General features: G+C 37.4%; 1 protein-coding gene across 2 annotated transcripts in view; it reads right to left on the minus strand.

The window, feature by feature from the left end:
* Positions 1-23,808, minus strand: part of Ald1 (fructose-bisphosphate aldolase) — a 198,876-nt gene that overhangs the window by 96,829 nt on the left and 78,239 nt on the right. The window contains exon 1 of one of the 2 annotated variants that reach the window (XM_081768434.1): positions 9,253-9,385. The exons of the other annotated variant lie outside the window; for it this stretch is intronic. The gene's annotated coding sequence lies outside the window, so the exon portion shown is untranslated. Of the gene's footprint in view, positions 1-9,252; positions 9,386-23,808 lie in introns of those variants that run through there. 2 annotated transcript variants of the gene reach the window in all.

The raw sequence follows: 23,808 nt of genomic DNA on the forward strand, positions 1-23,808 counted from the left end.
GGAACAAGTGAATATCAACTACAGATACCTAACACGTTAGGAACGGTGCAGCACACGCACTGAGTTTTTGTAAAATAAGTTAAAACAGCTTTTTAGTTGGATAATGTGTTATCAGCGCGACGACTCTCACTGCCGTTATTTCAAGTTTTGTAGACCGGAGCTCACTGCTCCTTAATTAATCAGAAAGCTCTCCAATTGATACGATGATTCGTAAACACTGATCCGCCAGTATAAGTAAATATGGGAGCACCAAAAGCATCCACGCTAGCAGGATGGCTACAGCAAATGAAATCCGGCGTAAACAATATCTATAGGTTCAAAGTCTTCTTTATAGCGTCTTCTCTTAAGTTTAAGATTTAAATAAATAATTTAATAAATGGAACATCGTAACTACACCTCGCAGCTATTGGGAGAACTCAGCTTCAGCGTCCGGTAGTGACAATCCTGACTGCAGCATCTTCCTTCCCTTTGAGCTACTTAAAATAAATGCTGGAATGTTCCCGTTATATAAAATCACAGCAGTCATTTTGCTTATAGCATTATATAATAAGGCCGCGCACATGGGACCCAAAACAGACAAAATTAGTGGGGACGGCTTGATTTCTTTTACGGTAGAATTGTCAAAATTTTCAACTTTGAAGCTGTTCCGACACTGGCTAGAATGCTAAATATGGGATTCGTGGAAAACTGTTATTCCAATTTCACAGTTTACACATATGGCATTATTAGTCTATAAAGAAGCAAAGATAAAAGCTGTCCGAAGGTTTACGAACGTATAAAAGAAGGTTTTACGAACATATATATTGATTAGCGGTAAGTCACACACAAAGTAATATATAGTTGCTATTAACAGTATCAGGCTTTCCAATGCTAATGGAAAAAATACATATATAGGAAATCACGACGAAAAAATGTAGGAGGTTTCGTGAAGCTGTGAAAAAGGAACGTTTCAATTATCCAACAGGTAAAAATAAAAAAATAAAAATTAAAACACATGGAAATTACACCAATTGTTAAACGAACATACATTTTACTCCAAATATAATTAAATGGATTTTTGCTATCTCGTTGCAAAATTTTATACGAGTTTCTTAAGTTTTCGTACGTAGCTCACCACAACTAAGCAACGACCATAAGGAAAGTGTAAAAAAGGATCTGCATTAGAAAATCAGTGTTTGATTTGAGTATGTGTATCATTCTACAATTATCTGTCTACAGGTAGTGCTAAAAGTATTGATACACCTAAATAAATCATTTATAAGTCTTTAAAATCACTACTCCATAGGACGTTTTAATGAATATGACGAAACTAGTTTTGTTTGTTCCATTCTGTACGAATACTTTTTGCACTAACTGTATATTGTTTGGTGTAATTATCTTTAGACAATAAGCAGGAAAGGACGAAACAGGAGTCTCCATTCAACCACCGTACTGTGGAGACAAAATGCCTTCCAGCCACCCACACCTTATTATACCTTATACCGAGAAAAAATCTTACGTGTTGTACGTAAAAATGTATGTTACACGTATAAATCCTGTAGTTTTTGAACTTAACGTACAGCAGACGTATAACTGAAAACGCATGTTTTATAATACTTTCCGTATAAATGTTCCACCTGTACGTACTTTCCATATGAAATAATATAGGCAGTCAGAATCTCACATACAAATTGACATATGTAACATATAGCTGACGAATGTAACATAAGTATATGTATGTGATATACGGAATACTGTTAGATGTCAGACATCCTGCAATGGCATGATATAACATCCAAGGATTCCGTATATTTGTATACAAGGGCGCCCATCAGGGGGGCAAGGTGGGGCGCTTGTCCCCCCCCTAAGAGGAAATTATACTTGAGAATATCGAAAACCCAATCGATTTTTTACATTAGTTACAGCAAAATTTGAAATTATATTTGAAACGTCGCTTATACTTGCCCCCCCCTCCTTGGGAACCACACCATGGGCGCCCTTGTTTGTACAATATACCACTGTCCGGAGAACGGATTTTTCTCAGTGTATGTTATTTTTACAAGTGGAAGTAGCAATGCCACAAAAATATACGAGGTTTCGTTAAAATATAGGAAATATAGGAGTTTATAGGAAGAGACGCAAATATATATAAAAAAATAGGAAATATAGGAGCATTGGAAAGTCTGCAGTATGCAAGAATATGAAATATGAGAAACACCTACGTGGGCTTCAGATTTCAGGACTGTCCACAATAATCAGTTTCTTCAACCAAATGAAATTCAAGTATAAAGAAGAGAATAACACTCAGACGGCAGAAATTGTCAGTATAAGAGGAAAGCTACATCTACCTTAAAATCTACGGACGGATGTTAGATTATGAAAAGCCAGTATGACAAATACAAAAATGCCCCTAATAACAATACAGGTAAAAACTCCAAAAACTTAAAGCTCTCCCGACTGGTCTGGTGGCTAGCGTGTGTATCTTTGGTGCACATTGTTTCGGGTTCGATCCCTGATGGGAAAGCACAAAACTTTAACTTCATAATCATTTAGCTTTATTGATCATGTCTCCTTTGGGCTAAAATGCTTAATCATGGAACGAAAAATTAAAAAAAAAAAAAAATCTCCAAAACAAGAAATGAGAGCCGGAAAGGAAAAGAGCTAAAAAAAAAAAATCGTAAGAATGAAATTTTCTCTATTCCAAAAAGTACGCAGTATTATTAGAACATACCATATACAGGTTAATACTATTTAAGGAACGACAGCCAGAAAGAAAAAAAGGCTAAAATGCCATAAAAATATAACTTGCCTTATTCCAAAACATACGCAATAATATTATAGGAAAATAGAATTTTCGCCTGCCTGTAAATCAGTCTGCTTAGATTGGTTCCAGAGTTAAAAACGTATCTAATTTCAGTTATGTATTTCTTTATTATTCATAAAAATGTATAAACACTCTTAAAAAAATACTCTAATGTAATTTACTCTTATGCATGTCGGCAGTAGCGCATTAACTCTTTGGTTGGTTTGGAATTTAGCGCCCTTTTTCAGCATGGAGGCTATATGCACGTGAATCTACAGCTTAACTAGAATCCGAACAACACAGACTTTCACCGGGAATCTACCCTGGTTCTCCTTCTAGTAATAGTAATAAAGGTAAATAAATACCTAAAAACTTAAAGAATTACAATCAGAAGCAAAAGGATGGAGATACCATAAGAATAAAGGTATCTATTCTCAAACACGCAATAACATGACAATGCAATGGAATAGGCCTAAAAGAGGAATCCTCCAAATGCATTGCATTTTAAAAATCTTTCAATTGTAATACAGTAGAAGAGTGGGATAGGCAGGGCCACATATAGAGAGGTGGAAAGGTGCACGTACACCCCCCCCCCTACTTGGTTGTAAATATACACTACCTAAAGTGAGAAACTAGCAGTGAGTTTTGCAAAAATCAATAGTTTCAGTCAATTTCCTGAAGGTTGAAGGAAAAGGATTCACCGAGAACAGACACTTAGCAGCATTTCTAGGGCAATTTCTCATTCACAACACAGATGCCTAAAGACATATTTTAAAAACTCAAATTTAATTCAAATGTACTGGCAGTTATTTGGTGCACCCTTACCCTCAGAAAATCCTGGATCCGGTCCTGGGGATAGGTTTCAACTAGCAGAGATATACAGAAAAGGTATACATTTTGCAACTACAAAATTTACGGAATATTTAACTTACGGTTGCAGAATATCCCATAAGAATGAAGTATTCCTAAAGAATTCACTGAATGAAACAAATAGGGTAATGTAATATTTCTATTAAATGTTCCAGATTGTGACCTGTAGACTAAGGAAACTGAATGACAAATATAATCAATTAAGTGAAAGAGCTACTCGAAACAAGAAAAAGCACGTAGCAACAGGGATGAAAAAAAAAAAAAATGAAATCTTTCAGTTTTACATCGGACGGTTATGCCGGTTAGGCTAAAGAAGACGGTGATGACGAGCACGTGGGAATGGAAACATATAAAATACCTCATGGACATGATGCTTGTCACAGAATCTAGGATTGAATCCGGGATCCTTAGCAGCAGAGGTTAGGATTCTACACCTAAACCATCGTGTTAACTCAAGATATAAGAGAAATAACCATAACATAGTAGTAGCTTTATATATTCCGAAACTTATACATCAAGGATAAGACATTAGACAAGCGAAATTTTAGTTCCAATGTGGGTAAGTTTGCAACCCTGAGATGCAGTAGTCATTTATACAATGAACATCAGAGTTATGACCTTCAGGGCCTATCGGACACTGCTTAAGGGCGACCGATAAGATAATTTGCGTTGCGTGTGACCTCTCCCCCCACCCACCCCTGCCCAGAGTTGTAACACAGACTGATGGCTTGTCATAACGCTTCTCGAGATGACTTATTTATTGATTTTGTTTTGGTCCTGTGCGAAGAAAGAGGTCATGCATATTGAATAATCCTCAGCGTGCCTCTTCGCAAGTTCTCAAGCGCCAACAACGACAATAATTGCACATGAGCTCTAATTATTTTATTGGCGATTTAAGATTTGTGATCATAATATGCTGCAAAATGTCACGACATAACGGCCGACATGAAATTGCATTTCGTGATGTTATCACGTTTGTAATACATGTTGCAATTAAACGAAATTAGAAAGGCGTGAAAGGGGTCTGAAGTAGCAGAGTAATTATTCAATTTTTAATGCAGGAGGTCCCTGGTTGAACTTTTGGTAGATGTGGTCTCAATTTTTGTTTAAGTATTAGTTTAAAATAGGAGGCTGAGACTGAATGGAATTTATTTGCTGTAAAAGTGGACAAAAAAAAAAAAAAAATTGATAAAAGTGATATTGCTTGAAACTAAGGAATTTTCAACAAGTTCAGATGACCCATTTCGTCAAACCACTTGTTGTGACTCCATATTAATTCAAGGATAGGAACGAAGTAAATAGCCTTGTAGCTTTGACGAGAAGCTACTGTATCGCATGTATTAATGAGACTACTGTATCAACGAACAGGGCCGTGCTGTGGGGGGTGAGCGGGGCGACGGCCCCGGGCGCCGAAGTAAGGAGGGCGAAAAATTCGGGAGGAAAAGGAAAAACGATAAGAAAAATTGCTTGGAATATATGTATGGGGGCGCCGTCGTATACTCTCGCCCCGGGCGCTGACTTTCCACGGCACGGCCCTGTCAACAAATAAAGGGTACAATCAGTGGTGTAATTTAAATCATTTAGCGACCAGATCTTTGATTAGTATTTAACAATCGATTTTGTGATTAGTATAGTAAGTTGACTTAGTGTTAATATTATTACTATATCATCAGTATTACTATTAATGGTAATTAATATTAATCATCATCATCATCATAGGTATTCCATCATTACCAAATTATATCATCATCACCATCACAAGTATTCTGTCATCGTTGACAGTTCACTTGGCGTAACTGAGAAGCTTCCATGCTCTACAGTCTTCCGCTAACCTCTTCGCCTTTACGTACGAGTTTTCTGTTTTGATGTCGTCCATTAATTGTAGTCTTCTTCACCCGCTCCCTCTCCTTCCTGCCACCATACTTTCTAGCACGTCCCTCATGATACAGTTCCTTCTTAGCCAATGTCTCAAACAGTTTCTCTTCCTCTTCTTAATAATATGTAAAATTGTCCTTTTCTTCCCGACCATTTCTAACACCCTCTCATTCATCCCTCGACCCATCTAATTCTCTCCATTCTTCTCCACACCCACATTTCGAAAGTTTCCAACCGTTTTTCATCATTTTTGCGTAATATCCATGTTTCTTACCTATACTGTGTAATACTCTACGAAGCATTTTACGAGTTTTTTTTCTCAATTCTTTATTCAAGGTCTCACAAAATAGTATTTTTTCCCTCCCAAAGGCTTCTTTTCGCCATTCCTATCCTTGCTTTTATTTTGCGTTTTCACTTTTTATCATTACTAACAATACTACCCAGATATAGAAAACTAGTCACTTGTTAGAGAATTAATTATTTCCAAAAGTACTGGAACTAGAGGCGAAGAGAGTTTTTTAAAAGCCCATTCAGGGAATTCGAGAAATTTTAACAACCGGTTAGTCCGAGTGACTGAGCAAAATACAAGTAACAGGACTAAAAGACAAGACACAAATGAGACGATCTGTAAAGGTTTGGAAGGAAAATGAAGAACGGAAACATTAAATTTTAGTTTGATGACTGATTGACTTCTTGGTACTTCTGTGCTTTATCAGTAGCAAGGATATACAGAACGAGATCTACAATTTAAAGCTGAATCTGAATCACTGAAGTGTGTTTTTTATGCTCTCTCATAGGGATTAGAATCCGAGACATCATATATGGGATACATGCATTGTAGCCAGTACACGAAAGAAAGTGCATAAGAGAGAGACCTACGGAGAAGTGCTGAGCGGTGACCAATGGTGAATCAGGGAGAAGAAGCTGGATAAAGAACAGAGGCGCACCCACGCGAGGGGTCCACCCCAAAAATTCTTACCTTGATATATAAGGGTAACCAAGAAAGTTCTGTCGCTTTTTGTGGAGGTCTGTGTTCAATTGTCCCTCAGACCGTGATTTGAATGCGAAGGGAGATAAGACGAAGGTCAGTTGTTAGTGAGGGTATATCCAACATACTACCTGGTAGTGGCAGTTCAGTTACACCGTGAACTTGCGTTAAGGGCAGAGTGAACATGGGATCTCCACAGAGCACTGTAAGGGCATGTATGCTGTACGAGTTCAAAGTGGAGTCAAACGCCGCGGGGACGAAAGATATGTCAGGCCTTTGGTGAGGGTGCCGTGATTACGCAGACAGTGCAGCGGTAATTTAACAAGTTTAAGGACGGTGATGAAACATTCGAAGACGCACCACGTGCCGGAAGACCAATACATGTACAAAATGAAGATCTTCAGGTAGCAATTGAGGCTAACAGTGGCCAGACATGTGAGGAACTGGGATTACAATTCAGTGTGAGTGGAGAAATTATTCGGTAGCACCTCCATCAACTTGGGAAGCACTACAAGTTGGGTCGATGGGTCCCACATGATTAGACTTCGGGCCAGATGGTAACTCGAGCAGACACCTGTGTTACTTTGCTGTCTCGTCTGACGAAGAAGCGATTTCTGGACAGGGTGTTGACATGTAATGAGAAGTGGGTTCTGTATGAAGCTCCACGGCGCCGTCATCACTGGTTAGAATCCCATGAACTAGTTCCAAAACAGAGGAAACCAGCACTCCACCAGAAGAAGGTCCTCCTGTGTGTTTGGTGGACTGTTCGCGGCATCGTGCATCTGGAACTTTAACCAGCTAGTCACAGCATTAACGTTACTGTGTACTGTCAGCAGTTGAGCCGTGTTCAAGAAAAACTGAAAACTCTGGAGCCAGCACTTCTGAATCGCAAAGAGGTCACAGGACAACAGAACAACGCTAAGCCCTACGTGGCTAGGATGAACGGGACGCCACTCTATGCCTTGGATGGGAAACACTATTGCATCCGCCATACTCCCAGAGCATTGCACCGTCCGTTTATCACATGTTCCATTCCTTGGATAATCACTTCAGAGGACGCCAGTTCAAATCCCTAGTACAGGTGCAAAATGCACTTGATAACTTCTTCGTTTCACGGCCCACCAAGTTCTACCGCGATGAAATTCATAGCCTTCCAGAACGTTGGCAGAAGGTTGCCGATGCTGATGGTGAGTAGTTTTGGTCTTCCAGTTACGTCTTAGGTGACATTTCGATGTCCGAATGGGTGAAAAAGCGACAGAACTTTGTTACCTTTATATTTATATACCTTCTTAATAAACTTTTACTTGCTAACCGGAGAAATTATAAATGTATCATAAACATTTGGTCATACATTTCACGTGTACTCTTCATTTTCTTCTAAAAGCAACATAGTTCTATACTTTGTCTGGGAATATACGTTGCAGCACTTAATAAATACTTATGATGTTTTCGGGTGTAGAATAACAACGGTTTAATATTACATAGACGTAGTGTCCTGTACAATTGGGACCCCTCCCAATTTTGGGCCACTCCCAACAAAAATTCCTGGATGCGCCCCTGATGCAGAATAAAGTGAAAGAGATTGACTTGAGAAAGCTCATTGAAACAATAATCTCACAATAAAATCGGAAAAAACACATAAACGAAAGAGAAGGTTAAAAATTGAAATAAAAACTATTTACGACATTATTTGAGAAATTATCTTATTAAAGATGTCATAGGATCTTCTAACTCCGTTGTTAAACCACATGCTACCATTATATTTATAAGAGGTATATACTTCTTACTTAAGGAAAGAGATTTAGAAAAAGATCAACCACTTATTTTAATAGGAACTATATTTTTAGTGTTATAATGGCCGTAGGTGAATAATAATGTTATGGCAGTATTGTCTACTAGCGACATATTATGAACTCAGACAAAATTCAATGTGTAAAGAAAAAGAAAAAGAAAAAAGGAAGAAAGAAAAGAAAATTGGCAAATATTCTTATCAAAAGTATAACAAACTCAAAAATAAATGCATGAATACTTAATGTCAAACAAAAAGGAGTTTTTCCATAAATACCTAAAAGTGATAATGTCAAAATGTGGCAATTTACGAATATTATGAAATATCTTCCAAGTGAAAAAGTATATTTATCAAAAGCATGTTATCTGTCAGTTAATGACCTGTTCAGCCACATCTAAAAACTCCCATAGATGTAATTAATGTAAATTTTTATCTAAAAAAAATAATAATAATAATCTTTAGATATGGTATTTTTCCAAATCACTGGACTTTTGATCTGAGGCCAACATGGAACATGGAATTTGTTCGAAGTGATATATGAGAAATCCCTTAATTTAAATGTAGGATCCGATCATTTGACGTCATTAGGACTCTAAACTATTCATCCGTCAATATTAGATATAGATCGCCCAAATAATGGCTGTTTCAAGCGAAGGGCTTAACGGCCATTGTTCTCGCCTTTGGTGAGAGAGACTTAGGTTGGATTTCCGGCGGGAATACATCGGGTTCGGGTCTTATATTAAGCTGTAGAAGCCTCATAAGCTTCGGTACGAGCGGTGTCGCAAATGAACTCCAAATCCTAGCAACAGTGATTAATTTCACAGGTCTGCTCTCCAAATTAAAACTGATCCCTGCCCATAGCTTCGTCTGAAACTTAAATACCTAAAACTCTCAATACATAATTTAAAGATAAATAAACAATAAAAAATAAATGTTGGTAAAACTTACAAAGTTCCTTCTTTATGAGTCCAACAAAACTGAAGATGCGTGCCCTGCTTATGTTGCACCCGCAGTCGTCAGTAATGTAACTAGGAAGTCCGTGAAACACGCGAAAGAAAACTATATTTGAACTTGGACTCGGTTTTGGTTCCTATATAAATTAAAAATAACGAAAAAGAATGTTCGGACGAAAGGTTACTGTGACCTTCACGTGACACGTAGAGAGGGCCAACGAACTTCCAATGAGTTTCTTTGGGACATTATCCAATAGCGTTGATCAACAAATTCCTTTCCAACGAAGTTTAAGAGACAGAAAACAAACACACTAATACAGCTTTCTCCCATTCAGGTTTCGTGTCGTATTTTTACCTTTTTTCCTTTAAAAAGAACCAACTTGAGTGTTCTTCCTCATATACGTATTTATTTCAAGACGACCTCACCCAATATACGAAGACGCGGGAAAGATCTCTAAATACAAGACTAAATAAAACATGAACAGTACAAAAGGTTAAGAGTGTTCGTTTATTTTATAGTGATATTTTTACATTAAAAATCGTACAACAAATTTAAAATTAATATTAAAATATTTATTTTTATTGCTTACTAAACACTTCCCGTATTTACTGTAATTTTGTATACTAAATACTTTAACAATTCACAGCAAGCAGTGCACGTTCGTACACATTAGAGCAGGCTTTCTTAACATATTTAATATCACTGTCCCCTTTTTATCACATCCTCTTGCCAGTGACATCCATAGATAATTTCCGGTTTGTAATAAGCTTTTTAAGAGGCCCCATTACGGCGAAATTAAAATACCGCTAATTTTACAGTAATTTTGTGACATTTTCAAATAGATAAAAGATAATCGAAAAGTGGAACAAGAATTCCCTAGACAATATTATTTTACATGAGATACCGTTTTCATGACTCACTTATCTGCTTTCGATTTCCGGCCATTTACAAAATCGGCATTTATTTTCGCGTTTCTAAATGGTTGCAAACGGGAAGCTACTAGGGGACTCGTGATAACGATACCTCTGCAAAATAATTTTGTCTAGGGCGAGCTTGTTCCACATTTTGATTATCTTTTATCTATTTGAAGATATCACAAAATCACTGTACAATTAGCGGTATTTTAATTTCGCAGTGATAAGACCTCTTAATTATTGCTGCTCATAGCTTAGTTGTATTTGTGTATAGCCTCCATTTTGAATTGTATGTCTATTCGTATTCTTTCTCTATTTCAACATACAGTTTTTGACCGGTTTCTTCTGACTACTGCTTCCGGTTTCAAAATTAATTAAGAAAATATTAACTGCTTCCAACCAAAACCAAACTCCTTCACGTAGTGTACTCGTGACACTTCTACTTGCTATTGAGGAAACACGTATCAAAATGCATCGGCACTTTTACACAGAACATTTCTCTGTACATGTAACTGTGTTGATTTTTTCCTTTTCCCTGGTTTCAGGGAAAGAGGAAATTCGTATCGGAAGCATCAGAGGAAAAAGAACTTAAATGCTATTTCCGTCTAAACAGTTCTTTGGAACCCGAGGCACGTCCTGCAGGGTGAAGTAAAACGGTTGCGTGGGAATTTGGGATGTGCACGAACACGTACGAAGGCTGCAATGGAAAGGTGAGAGAATTCCACATCGCACCACGTACATTGAAAAGAAGCCAGAAAAAAAATATTCAGAAAGTTCCAGAAATATATGTTTAAATAAATAAAATAATATGTCCTAGGCGACTACTTTTCGGTACATGGGTAGTATTATTAGTGAGAACATGAAATGCAAACGTGAAATAAAAAGCAAGGATAGGAATTGGCGAGAGACATTTACAAATAAGAAAAGTCTATTTTGTAGCTTCTTGAATAAAGAGTTATGGAAAGACTTATATAAAGTGTTTAACGTGGAGCGTTGTACTTTATGGGACAGAAACATGAATACTACGCAAACGCGAAGAAAGAGACTGGAGGTTATCGGAATGTGGGTGTGGACAAGAATGAAGAAAATCTCCTGGGTCAAACAAAAAAACGAATGAGGATTAATAGTCGAGAAAGGAACAATAATAGATGTTGTTAAGGTTAGAGAAAAACATGGTTGAAAATGAACTGTATCAACAGAGACTTCTAGTAGGTATGGTAGCAGGAAAAAGAGGGAAGACACAAAAGAGCCTACAGTTCATGAATGGACGGTATTAAAAGAGCTACCGCCAAGATGAAAAGGTCAGGTGAGGACTGTGTAGAAGGAAGCTTCTGAGTCTTTAGTAGGTAACTTGCCAGTGATTGGAGAATATTTATGATTATTATACGCCTAGGCATGTGTTTGTAAAGAAACTTCTCTAGAGCAACTTTGGGAAATGCTCATCCCAAGAAATCATAAAAAGCTTTTTTTTTTCGTAGACCAACGTCCAATGTGGGTGCACAAATGCGTCATTTCGGAGTTATAGAGTGCTTATAATGACGTCGGGTAAAAGAAGATAATGATAATTTTGAGCATAAATTCCATTAACGTAACCAGTACAGGCGGAATCAGTTTTTAGTACCTGATTTATCATTTTTTTCGACTTCCAAACTATGCTATACATAAGTGTCTAAAGTCTTTTAGAATGGCTTAGTCCGTACGTGCGTCTGTCGATAGATATCAAAACGGAAACGGTAAGAAATATCGAAAAGCAGGTTCTTTTTTTTTTTTTCAATGAATTTAGTGCCGCAGGAATAGGTTCCATCTCCTCTATTCAAATCGGGAATAGCTCAAATTAGCCATTTCCCCTTTTTAAAATTTATAACTATAGAACGAAAACGATAACAGATAGCGAGAAGCAATCTTTTGCAAACAATTCAATGTCTTAAGAGAACACATGATAATATCCACAATTTTCTATCAAAACCGGAAGTGGTTCAAATTTAGTATTACTTCCGCTTTCAACATTAACTTCCATAGAGCAAAAACGGTAAGAGATATCAAGATGCGACTTTTTGAAATTGATTCAACGTCTCAAAAATATGTTCTATCTCCTCTATTAACTCTCTATTCAAGCTGGAAATGGTTTAAATTACCCATTTACAGTATCAATATCTATCGTCATAGAACAACATTTATAATAGATACCGACAAGAGTTTTTTTCTGCAATCGATACAGGCTCTCAAAAGGACATATCACAACCCACAACACTCTACTGAAACCGGAAGTGGTTGAAATGTACTAGCACTTCCGGTCTCAATACTGGATTTCTATAGAGCAAAAACTGTAAGAGGTCGAGATGGCTTTTTGTAGTCGATTCAGGGTCCCAAAAATAAGTTTCATCTCCTCCGTTAACTCACTATTCAATCCGGAAATGGTTAAACAGTGGTAGAGCGCTAACCTCTGGTACGTGGAGTCCTTGGTTCAATCCCCGACTAAGTGAGTTTGTGGTGGACAACATTGTGTTACTGAGTTTTCTCAGGTACTTCCGTTTCCTCCCATATATTCATTCCACCGATTGTTTCTGCAACATCATTCCCTTGCTTTAATCACTCATTTGCATTATCCTAAAGGGCATAATCGTAGGACGTTACACTGAAAGATTTTATTTCACTTTTTATAACCACATTGATTAGATTAATGTCTGATTTATGAAATTATAATTGTTGCGCCCAGGACTTCGGCCAGCTGTACACTACAGGCGCTTAATTGTTTACATTTTAACATTTTCTTCACTCTTCTTAATTTGCCTAATATCTACCCCAAACTTTATACCATGTTTTTTTAAAATTTTAATGCAATTATTCAAGGACTCTCTAATATCGCAACAATATTGCTGTTAGCGACATCTATTAGCGTGACTGTTTACTATAAGGAATTAGTGTGACGCACTGAAATGTTTGCCGTTTATAAGAATATGCGCCTTGTTTTCTACAACCAGTATTACAACTCTCTTAACCAAGGCTGCATAACATTTCAGGATAACGTGACGCACAAACTACACCATTTAGAATTTATATTCAGAATTTAGAAAGATGTAAACTTTACTAATTCCAGCACGTATTTAAACCGTAATTCGGGAAGACGACTTGGAGATTTTTCAGGAGGGAGAAATTCCATCCTCTTTTAATAACAATAAAGGATATTTAGAACTGAATGCCTTTATTGTCATTTTTTTTTAAAAGGAAAGAAATGAAATCTTTAACTTTGACGTCCCATAAACTCTTCATAAAAAAAAATCCTTCATTCAAAAAAGCCAAAAATAAAACTTTCTTTTCTTTTTTTTTAAAAAAAGCCTAAAACCATATTCTTTTGTAGTTCTCCAATTTCTGAGTCAACGTTGTGAGAGAGTCCAGCACATGATATAATATACCCTTCGTCTTCTCTCTGCCAGACTGTGTAATGTTTCCTGAAGATTAAGCAAGAAAACTTTGTACTATAACCATGGGACCGTTAATTACTAGTTGTTCGGAAGTACAACAAAATTGCATTAATTAAAGTTTGATGCTTATCCTTGCACTTCAAGTTTCTGCAAAATCTTGTAGAACTAGTTTCTTTAAAAATATATTTCTTAAATTTAAATATTGAACAGTATAGATTTGATTAGGAAGCGTACTGGGAATAAAGAGTACGCATATTCGATTACAAATCCTTTCTTGAGTTTAGTTATCGTTCTACAAGTATTTTTCAGTAGCTGCTCAAGGGAAAAAAAGCACTGTGTTTCATCCGTTTGTGCTTTGTCAGCGGTACAGCTCTTAGCTCTGGTGTAACCAGATCCTCGTTCGATCCCAAGCCAGCGACTTTATTCCTTCGAAACAAAAAATTAGAACTAAACATTGCTAACTAAACCAGTACGACTAAAACAATGAAATTTAATTCAACTTGAGAGAAAATATTTACCATTTTCTTTTGGGCTTTATTTAGTAAGGGCTTATTTTTTTTACTGATTCGGTTAACCTGGAAATTCGGTTAATCGAAATATACGGAAATTCGGAATAAAAGAGATTGTGGTGTATGTTACTTTTCGGGTATTTTCTGATTTTTCAACCCGGTACTTAGTCATACTAAGATCATGGATGCAAAAAGTTAATAATGGCTTAAGAAAAAAAAATCTTATTTTACAATAGATCTATATATTTCGTTTTTACCACCACACTGAAAATATATTAAATTTAATTCAAAAGGTTCTAAATTGACTCGTATATATTTATAATAATGAGCAAGTGCTCCGTACGTATATTAATACCCAATCATATATATAACATTGGATATTACTAACTCACTCACTCTATGGCTTATGAAACCCGGAAGTTCATTGCCGTGTTCATAAAACCTCTCCACTGACTTCTATCCTTAGCTAACTGCATCCAGCTTCTACTTTGTATTTCTATTTCTGCGAAATTCATCTTAATATTGTCTTCCCATCTGCGCCTAGATCTTCCTAATGGTCGTTTTCCGATTGGTCTTCCAGACAAGACTTTGAAAGGGTATCTACTTTCTTCCATCCTAGCTACATGACCTGCCCACCTAAGCCTCCTAGACTTGATGACCCTAACAATGTTTGGTAAATCGTATAAATTATTTAGTTCCTCGTTATGAACTTTCCGTCAGTCTCATTCCCGTTTCTCTTGGGTCCGAATATTCGTCTCAGGGTCTTGACCTCTAATACTTTTAGTCTATGTTCTTCCCACAGTGTAAGCAACCATGTTTCGCAAACATACAGAACAACAGGCATGATAATCGTTTTATAAATTTTAAGCTTCAAATTCCTCGACAGAATTCGCGACGCCAAGAGATTTTGAACTTGAATAATAACACGAATTCCATGTTTTTAGTCGACATTTAATTTCTTCGTGAATATGATTTTCGTCTGTTAATATTTGTTCTAAATATTTGAAAGTATCCACTTTATTAAGAGTATTATTTAATATTTTAACGCATACATAATTTGCCGTATTTAAGGTCCCGACGCACTTCCATGTATTTAGTTTTCTCTGTATTTACTTCTAAACCCATGTCCCTGCAAGCGTTTAATAAGATCTCTGCACTTCTTTCTATTGTTCTCCTATCATCCCCTATTAAATTTACATCATCAGCATATGCCATAACCTGGTGAACACCGTTCAAGTCTAGGCTCTGGTTGCTATCTGATTTTTCTTACAGCGTATTCCAGGACAATGCTGAATAATAATAGCGACAACGCATCTCCTTGTTTCAAGCCATTCTCGACGTAAAAGTTCGTGGACAAAAATTTTCCTATCCGAACTTTACTTTGGCATTCATTTAAACATACCTTGATTAATGTAATTAGCTTTTTCGGTATTCCAAGTTCTATAAGAACGTTGTACAATGTTTCACTCCTAACCGAGTCGTAAGCCTTTCTACAATCAATAAATAGTTGATGTACCGGGGTATTGTAATTCCAATTCTTTTCGAGTATTTGGCGTATGGTAAATTACATTGGATATTACATGTACTATAAAAACGTGAGTACATAAAAACAAATCAGCATTTACCTGTTTCCGTCTAGATCTTTTTCATCGGTGTGTGATCACTTCACCTACCTGAAAATAAAAGAAACATTAAAATAAGGCAATACCCTTCAATTTGAATATTTTGTAAGTGTAACTTAACGATTATATATATATCAGTGGCGGATCCAGGATATGATCAAGGAAGGGGCCAAACCATGGTTTGCCGTTTTATCCAGTGTAAAACAGGATTAAAGTCCATTTTATCCAGTTTATACCTGAGCTTCAAGGGGGGCTATAGCCCCTATAGCGCCAGTAATTACTTTTTTGGATCAAGGACCAAAAAAAAATTTTTAAACGGCCCCTAAATCGAGTTTTTCTTTCCTTCGGAATAAGCACATCATATTCAGTTAACTGATAGTTTGGGTTTGGCTACACTATATGTAGTTCTCCAGATACAAGTCTTAAAAGAAAATTTTTAATTGAAATATGAATGAATCTTGGATAAAGGACACATTTTTTAACGACCCTAAATCGAGATTTCGTTTTTTTTTTTTTTTTTTTTTTTTTTTAACAGAATAAGCAGATCGTACTGAGTTAAGTGATAATTCGGATTTGGCTACACTATATGTAGTATATGTAGGGGAAGGGAGTATGAAATGGCCAGGGCACGTTAAGTGGTCATCGGCACTTCTCTCGCCTGTATATGCTTGACACCTATCGCAAGGCCCAATCAGTTGTGCTAGGTGCCATTGTAGTTCTAGACGACACAGAGGACATATGCAATTGTTTTGCTAGTATGAAGAAAAATGTATTTTCATCTATTGTTGATCTAAGAGTACGTATTAGTTTAACAATGATTTTCTCTGAACCTTATAGAACTTGATAACTATATAATGTTTTTTTATTATTATTATTATTAAGTGCAATGCTTCTTAATATTTTTTCTATTATTTAGTAGTGTTTGACTTCTGTTGTTCAGAGCGAAAAAAAAAAAATAAATAAATGAACAGTACGGCGTGCAATCGGGCAAAATGGTCAGAGGCAGAGGTGGGTAAAGTGACCAGAGCAAATGGACTACGTGATTAGTTCAATTGAAAATTGAATGTGATTATTTGAATGGGTGAGATGTAAAAGGAAAACAATCCACTGGAATCAAATTTTGAAGGACTAAATTGAAAACTATTTCGTACATTAAATATGTGGTTTTTGCTCTACAATGATTTTGCTGCTTGTAGACTATTAATGGAAACTGTTATGCCTAACTATTTTTTTTTTTTTTAAAAAAAGCAAACTAATTAGGCTATAGAGTACTATAGTGCAGCAAAAAGCGTTTTGAATTAGGGTCTAGGCTCTTTAAACGGAAATCCAAATGGAATCTTTCCCTTTTGCATCTCACCCATTCATTTGATTACGATGAACGTCCCAAACGTTGAAGGTTAAGGTAGGCTTGATGTCAAAATAATTAGCCTAATGGGATGATTCAAAGTAGTTCTTATTGTAGGCCTATTCTTATTGTAGCTGGCCTATTTTATTTTAGGCTATATTTTTCATATTTCTTATGCGAATTTTTCGTGAATGTGGCCTAAAAGGGCATTTCAACATAGAACTTATTGTAGACCTATTTGATTATATTGTTTTCATTTTTCTTACATAATCTTTTTTCGTAAATTTTCTTCCTATTTGCTACAAATAAAACTGTGTGTTATAGGTCTATGAGTTCTTTGTTGACTTCCTAAAGCAATACATTGTGAGGAAACGTGTCCACTTTGCCCGACTAGGTTGGGTGGGATACGGACAAAATCTCGCGGCCGAAACATCGCCGCCCAAAATCTCGCCGGCCAAAACCTCGCGGGACAAAATCTCGCCGGGCCAAAACCTCGCGTGGCCAAAACCTCGCCGCCCAAAACCTCGCGGGACAAAATCTCGCCGGTCCAAAACCTCGCGTGGCCAAAACCTCGCCGCCCAAAACCTCACGTGGCCGAAACCTCGCCGCCCAAAACCTCGCGGGCCAAAATCTCGCCGGGCCAAAACCTTGCCGCCCAAAATCTCGCCGGGCCAAAACCTCGCCACCCAAAATCTCGCCGGGCCAAAACCTCGCCGCGAATGAAACTTTTCTTTAAAATTTACCCAATGTGTTTCTTAATATGCAATTCCGCATTAGAAATAATAATAATAATAATAATAATAATAATAATAATAATAATAATAATAATAATAATAATAATAATAAGAAGAAGAAGAAGAAGAAGAAGAAGAAGATACAAAACATCGTGTGCGTGGGCTTTCTCGGGTTATTCCCGTTTCCTCCCACTTTCTTTATTCGATCATTTGCTTCATCCTGGTCATCTACGTCTCCTTTAACCTATAGGACATAATCAAGAGACGTCGTAAAAACTCATATATTATTTCATATTTTCATAGATATTATTAGATTTGTGTTAAAATTTTAAGATTTTGGATGTTCCAAAGTTCACGAAACTAACCTCGTTAGTTGTCATTACTTTCCTTATGCAGACTTTCTTTCCCTATAACCAGTTTAAAAACATCCTGTCGCCCTACCTTCACATTGAAATCCTCTAATACAGAAATAGAATTTTCATACGGTATCGCGGGACTTGGCCAAATACCCGTGATACTTCTTCTGAAACAGCGTCTTTTATACCGTCATCCTTATCATCTGTTGGAACATTTACATTTTGGTCAGGTGAGATTTTGGGTATGGCGATATTTTGGGGCGCGAGGTTTTGGCCCGGCGAGATTTTGGCCCGCGAGGTTTTGGGTGTCGAGGTTTTGGCCAGGCGAGGTTTTGGCCCCGCGAGATTTTGGCCCGCGAGATTTTGGCCCGCGAGGTTTTGGGCGGCGAGGTTTTGGCCAGGCGGGGTTTTGGTCCGGCGAGATTTTGTCCCGCGAGGTTTTGGCCAGGCGAGATTTTGGGCCGCGAGGTTTTGGGAGGCGAGGTTTTGGCCAGGCGAGGTTTTGGTCCGCGAGGTTGTCGCCGCGAGGTTCTGGCCGCGAGGTTTTGTACCCAAACCAGGTTGGGTAAAGTGGACATTTTGAGTAACTGGAAAATATCAATAATTACTCCGTAAAGCGTCTTCAAAACAAAGTTCATTTAAATATATCTTAAAACTTAAGGACAGAAGTACATTATAAAACTTTTACGTACTTGCTAGCATGCTTCTATAGGACTGAAAAAAAAATAGAGTTCCTTAGGGTAGGCGCTTTATCCACCTTTCAGCTAATTCTCCAGATGTAAGCCTTACAAGAAAATTTAAAATTTTTGATTGAAATATATTGGATCTTTTGATCCAAAAATGAAAGGAAACTGAATACAGAGAAACAATTTTTATTTCATTGTTCTTTGGGTTACCACAAACATAGCTGATCCCCTATTTTAAAGATTTCTCATATTACAAGTAAAATTTGTTTCCCAGCATGGGCCTTGCAGTTCTTCAAGATATCTTATGATTGATATTACCTATAAGAACATTACATAACCAAATTAACGCTTAAGAGTTAATGTTAATTTTGTTAAAACGAAATCTGAGTTTACATACGACGGTTATGCCGTGTGTGCTAAAGAAGACGACGGTTATGAAAGTGGTAGGAAACGGAAGAATTCGGGAATTAGATTTCTGGGCTGTCGGCGTCTATAGCCATTTAGCCTGCCACGTATATACCTATATGAGGGATGATGTCCCTCGGCAATCAAACTATCTGATAAAAGGGAAGGAAAAAAGGATTGGAGAAGGAAGGAAACGGCCTGGGACCATTACGTTAGGTACCATACCGGCATTTGTCTGGTGTGAATGAGGGAAACCCAGAAAAAAACTCACTCAAGATGGCTGGCCTGAAAAAGCATTTAACACTTCGAGAGATCATGTATGCACATCGACTCTGGGAGACGTTTTGAATCTACGACTGGCTATCCTGATCGACATGTTCTCATTTTTTCCCCTTAAGTCACTAGAAAAATGTTGGAATGGTACTTTTAGATATAGATTCTATGTTCGATTACCTTCCAAAATTCCTTCCCAGTGTAAAAAATGCTATATTTGGAAATTTGTTGTAACACATTGAATAAATAAAAAAAATAAATAAAATCTAAATATCAACAGAGGAAGAAAAGCATATCTTCGAAATTTCACTTACAAATACACTCAATTTTGTGCATCACTGTCTACAGTTTATGTGGAATATGTCGTTTAAGTGCCGTGATTGTCAATATTAGTATTATATGATGCAATGTCAGTGCTTCAACTCTTTTGCTACTTATTTGCCAATCATACATTCTGGTTTGGGAATACTCTAGTGCAAGGATATTCCATCGTAAGACTAGACCATTTGTTAGAAAATGTTCTACTTTACGTGTGAATCGAGAGCTTTGTGAGGAAGATAATCGAACTTTTTTTTTTTTTTTGTAACACGCCCGTAGGTAAAAATTCGACTGAAGGCTGAAAATCCCTGTCACCATCTCCGACCAAGATAGGACAAGATAAACGAGAGAAGATGATAAAAGAAAGAACAGAGAAAGAGAGAGAGAACAAGAGAGAAGAGCCAGGTTGCTAGGATACGCCGAATGACGACAGTTTTGTCCTTAACTTATCCTCCAAAATACACTTCAAGCTATACTTCCTTACATTAGAAGAACTTTCTAGCAAACTCAAATAGAATAATATTATATATGATACTCATATTTGCGCTCCTTCTAAAATCTTTTTCGTGCCTTTTGTTGTACACAATAAAAATTCGTATTTACCAAGTCAATTCGTATAGGATTTTTAATATTTCAATAACCTTACAACTTTTTTTTTTTTTTGTCTTCATAAGCTTCCCAATATTATTTTCTTTCAAATTCAGTGAGCAACTTAAAGCCAATAGAAACCATAATTATTTTTTTAAAAAAACAGCGAGATCGTACTTACAAAATATTATTAAATACACTGAAAGAAAATCCGTTATCCGTGCAGTGGTATATTGTACAAATATGCGGAATCCCTGTGTTTACTACGGAAATCTGTACGGAGCATACGTTATCCATATGCTACATACGTAGTGCCTTCTTCCTGCTTAGATGTAGCATCATGCTGCTACAGGATGTCTGATATCTAACAGTATGTCTGATATCTAATACTTTCCATATATTACATACGTCAGATATGTGCATCTGTATGTGAGATCCTTACCGCCTATACTTTCATACGGAAAGTTGTACGTATAGGCGGAACACTTATACGGAAAGTATTATAAAACATACGTTTTCAGCTATACATTTGCTGCATGGCATTACCTATATTCATACATTAAGGCTGCAGACTACTAAATATTTTTGAAAAAGTAGTAATTTTTCTTTTGGCCGTTTCTCGTAAGTGGAAAGAGGTAATAAGATTTAAATTACCATAATAATAGATAATGTTATTCTACATCCGAAAATACGAATCGGAAGAATTTTCAGTGTTGCCATCCATAGAAATTACAGTGTGACCAGAATTTGAATTACTCAAAAATCTAGGTGAAGGTAGCGACTAGAAAAATAAACTCAACGGTAATAGATGACTTATCATGCTGTCTATGTTTCTTGTTTACTACTTTTTAAATAATGTTTATATTTATTTTGTAATGACTTATTTATTTTGTAATAATTTATGTAAGGTTTATAAAATAAATAGAAATATTATTTAAAAAGTAGTAAACAAGAAACATAGACAGCATGATAAGTCATCAATTACCGTTGAGTTCATTTTTCTAGTTGCTGCGTTTACCTAGATTTTTGAGTAATTCAAATTCTGGTCTCACTGCAATTTCTATGGATGGCAGCACTGAAAATTCTTTCGATCCGTATTTTCAGATGTAGAATAACATTATCTATTATTGTGGTAAGTTATATTTTAGTACCTCTTTCCACTTACGAAAAACGGGCGAAAGAAAAATTATTACTTTTTCAAAAATATTTAGTAATCTGCCCCTTAAGTCCAAAAAACTACAAAATTTACGCATTTACGCTACATTTTTATGTACGTCACATACATTTTTTTCTCCGTGTAAGCTGAATTTTTTTTACACGGCATTTCCAGATGCAGTCTGGAGGTGCAGTTTAAGACGTCATACCTGTTGTGTAATCATCATTTCTGCGATGTAAGATAGGTCATGAAAGCAACAATTAGTTAATTTAACAGAATTTTTCAATTATTAAATGACTCACTTTCCCCAAATTATCATATACGAGTAGTTCGATTGAATCACTTACAAAATAATAAATTAGTTCCATTTCATTTTGTGAAACTTCCGAACTAACTGAATTTAATAATCAAAACGGGAGTATTGAAAGTTCCGTTTGCAATAGAAGGATAAGGTGAAATACGGGGAACCTATTTCTTGGGCCTGTATCGATTTCTAAAATATGTATATACGTACAAGGTCTGTATGATAAGTAATGAGACTCGCCGCGCCGCGGCGCGCGTGTCGCTGGAGCGGGTTTGTCGGTGATGGAGGATGTAGGGGGGGGGTCCGAGCAAAGCAACGCACCGCGCGTCAGTTGGCTCCGAGCCTTAGTGGAGCGCGGACAAGCCTTGGACAAAGCCCTTGTGAACATTCTTGTCACGGCGGAAAATCAACAAACATGGAGGGTTCCATCGAACAGCGTTATGCGATCAAATTTTGCGTTCGCCTGGGGAAAACGGCTACTCAGACGCTTTCTCTCATCACGGAGGCCTACATAGAGGAAGCCCTATCCAAAGCCCAGGTGTTTCGTTGGCACAGTGCGTTCCGGAACGGCCGGGAAAGCGTTGAGGATCTGGAGAGGGCTGGACGCCCGACAACAGTGACTACGGACGAAACTGTGGCAAAAGTGAGGGATCTCCTGAACTCAGACCGTCGATTATCGTTGAGATTGATTGCTGATGAACTCGATATGAACCACACAACAGTGCACAAGATTGTGACGGAACAATTGGGAATGAGAAAAATCTGTGCGAAACTGGTGCCGCGAGTGTTGACTGACGAACAAAAGCAACGACGTGTTGATTGTTGTCAGGAACTGTTGAACCTCATGAACAGTGACCCTAACTTTGAAGATGACGTCATAACAGGTGACGAGTCGTGGGTGTTCCAGTACGACCCTGAAACGAAACGTCAAAGCGCGGAGTGGCACACTCCTGTGTCCCCGCGCCCCAAGAAGGCCAGAATGTCGAAGTCAAAGGTGAAAACAATGTTGATTGTTTTTTTTGACAATGTGGGGGTGGTCCACAAGGAGTTTGTACCCCAAGGACAAGCCGTCAACGCCGCCTTCTACAAACAAGTCCTTGAGAGACTGCACAGGAGCGTCAAGCGGAAAAGACCGGCGATCGCTAGCCGGTGGAAGTTGCATCACGACAATGCCCCTGCCCACACCGCCTTCTTAGTGACCTCCTTTTTGACCCGGATTGGGGTGGAAGTCCTTCCACAACCACCCTACAGCCCAGATGTGAGCCCGGCCGACTTCTTCCTCTTCCCGAAGCTGAAGCCACGCTTGAAAGGAACCCGTTTTGCAGACGTCACAGCCATCCAAGCAGCCGTGACCACATTTCTAAAGGACATGCCGGCTGCTGACTTCCAGGGGGCGTTTGCAGCGTGGAAACATCGATTGCAGAAGTGCATCGACGCAAGAGGAGAGTACTTCGAAAGCTTTTAAGTCCCTGTACAGATCAGATCAATAAAACAATGTTTCCAGACCTGGTCTCATTACTTATCATACAAACCCTGTATATTTCAACGTAACTCTGGAATTTCTGCAGCAATTTCAACGAAACTTCGTAAATGTACGATTTGCAATTTGGAAAACCATACTGTGCCGATGGGACATTCCTAGCACTCCTACAGGAAGATATGACATGTAAAATAGCCGAAAACGACCGAAACTGTCGAATCCATACTTTTCGGGGTCGCTGAGATGAATGAGTCCAAATTCAGCCCCATGAACATAGGGGTGGAAAGTAGTGAAAATATAATGTCAAAAATAACTGAAATTAGTGTCGAATCTGTAACTTTTGCAGTCACTAAGCTGTTTTGCGGTAACAATTACGTTGGATGTTAAAGTCCAAATTACAATGCCAGCGAGGAAATGAACAAACTTACATTATATCTA

Source organism: Thermobia domestica, chromosome 8, assembly GCF_964235325.1.
Source record: "Thermobia domestica chromosome 8, izTheDome1.hap1.1, whole genome shotgun sequence".
NCBI classification, from domain to species: Eukaryota; Metazoa; Arthropoda; class Insecta; order Zygentoma; family Lepismatidae; genus Thermobia; species Thermobia domestica.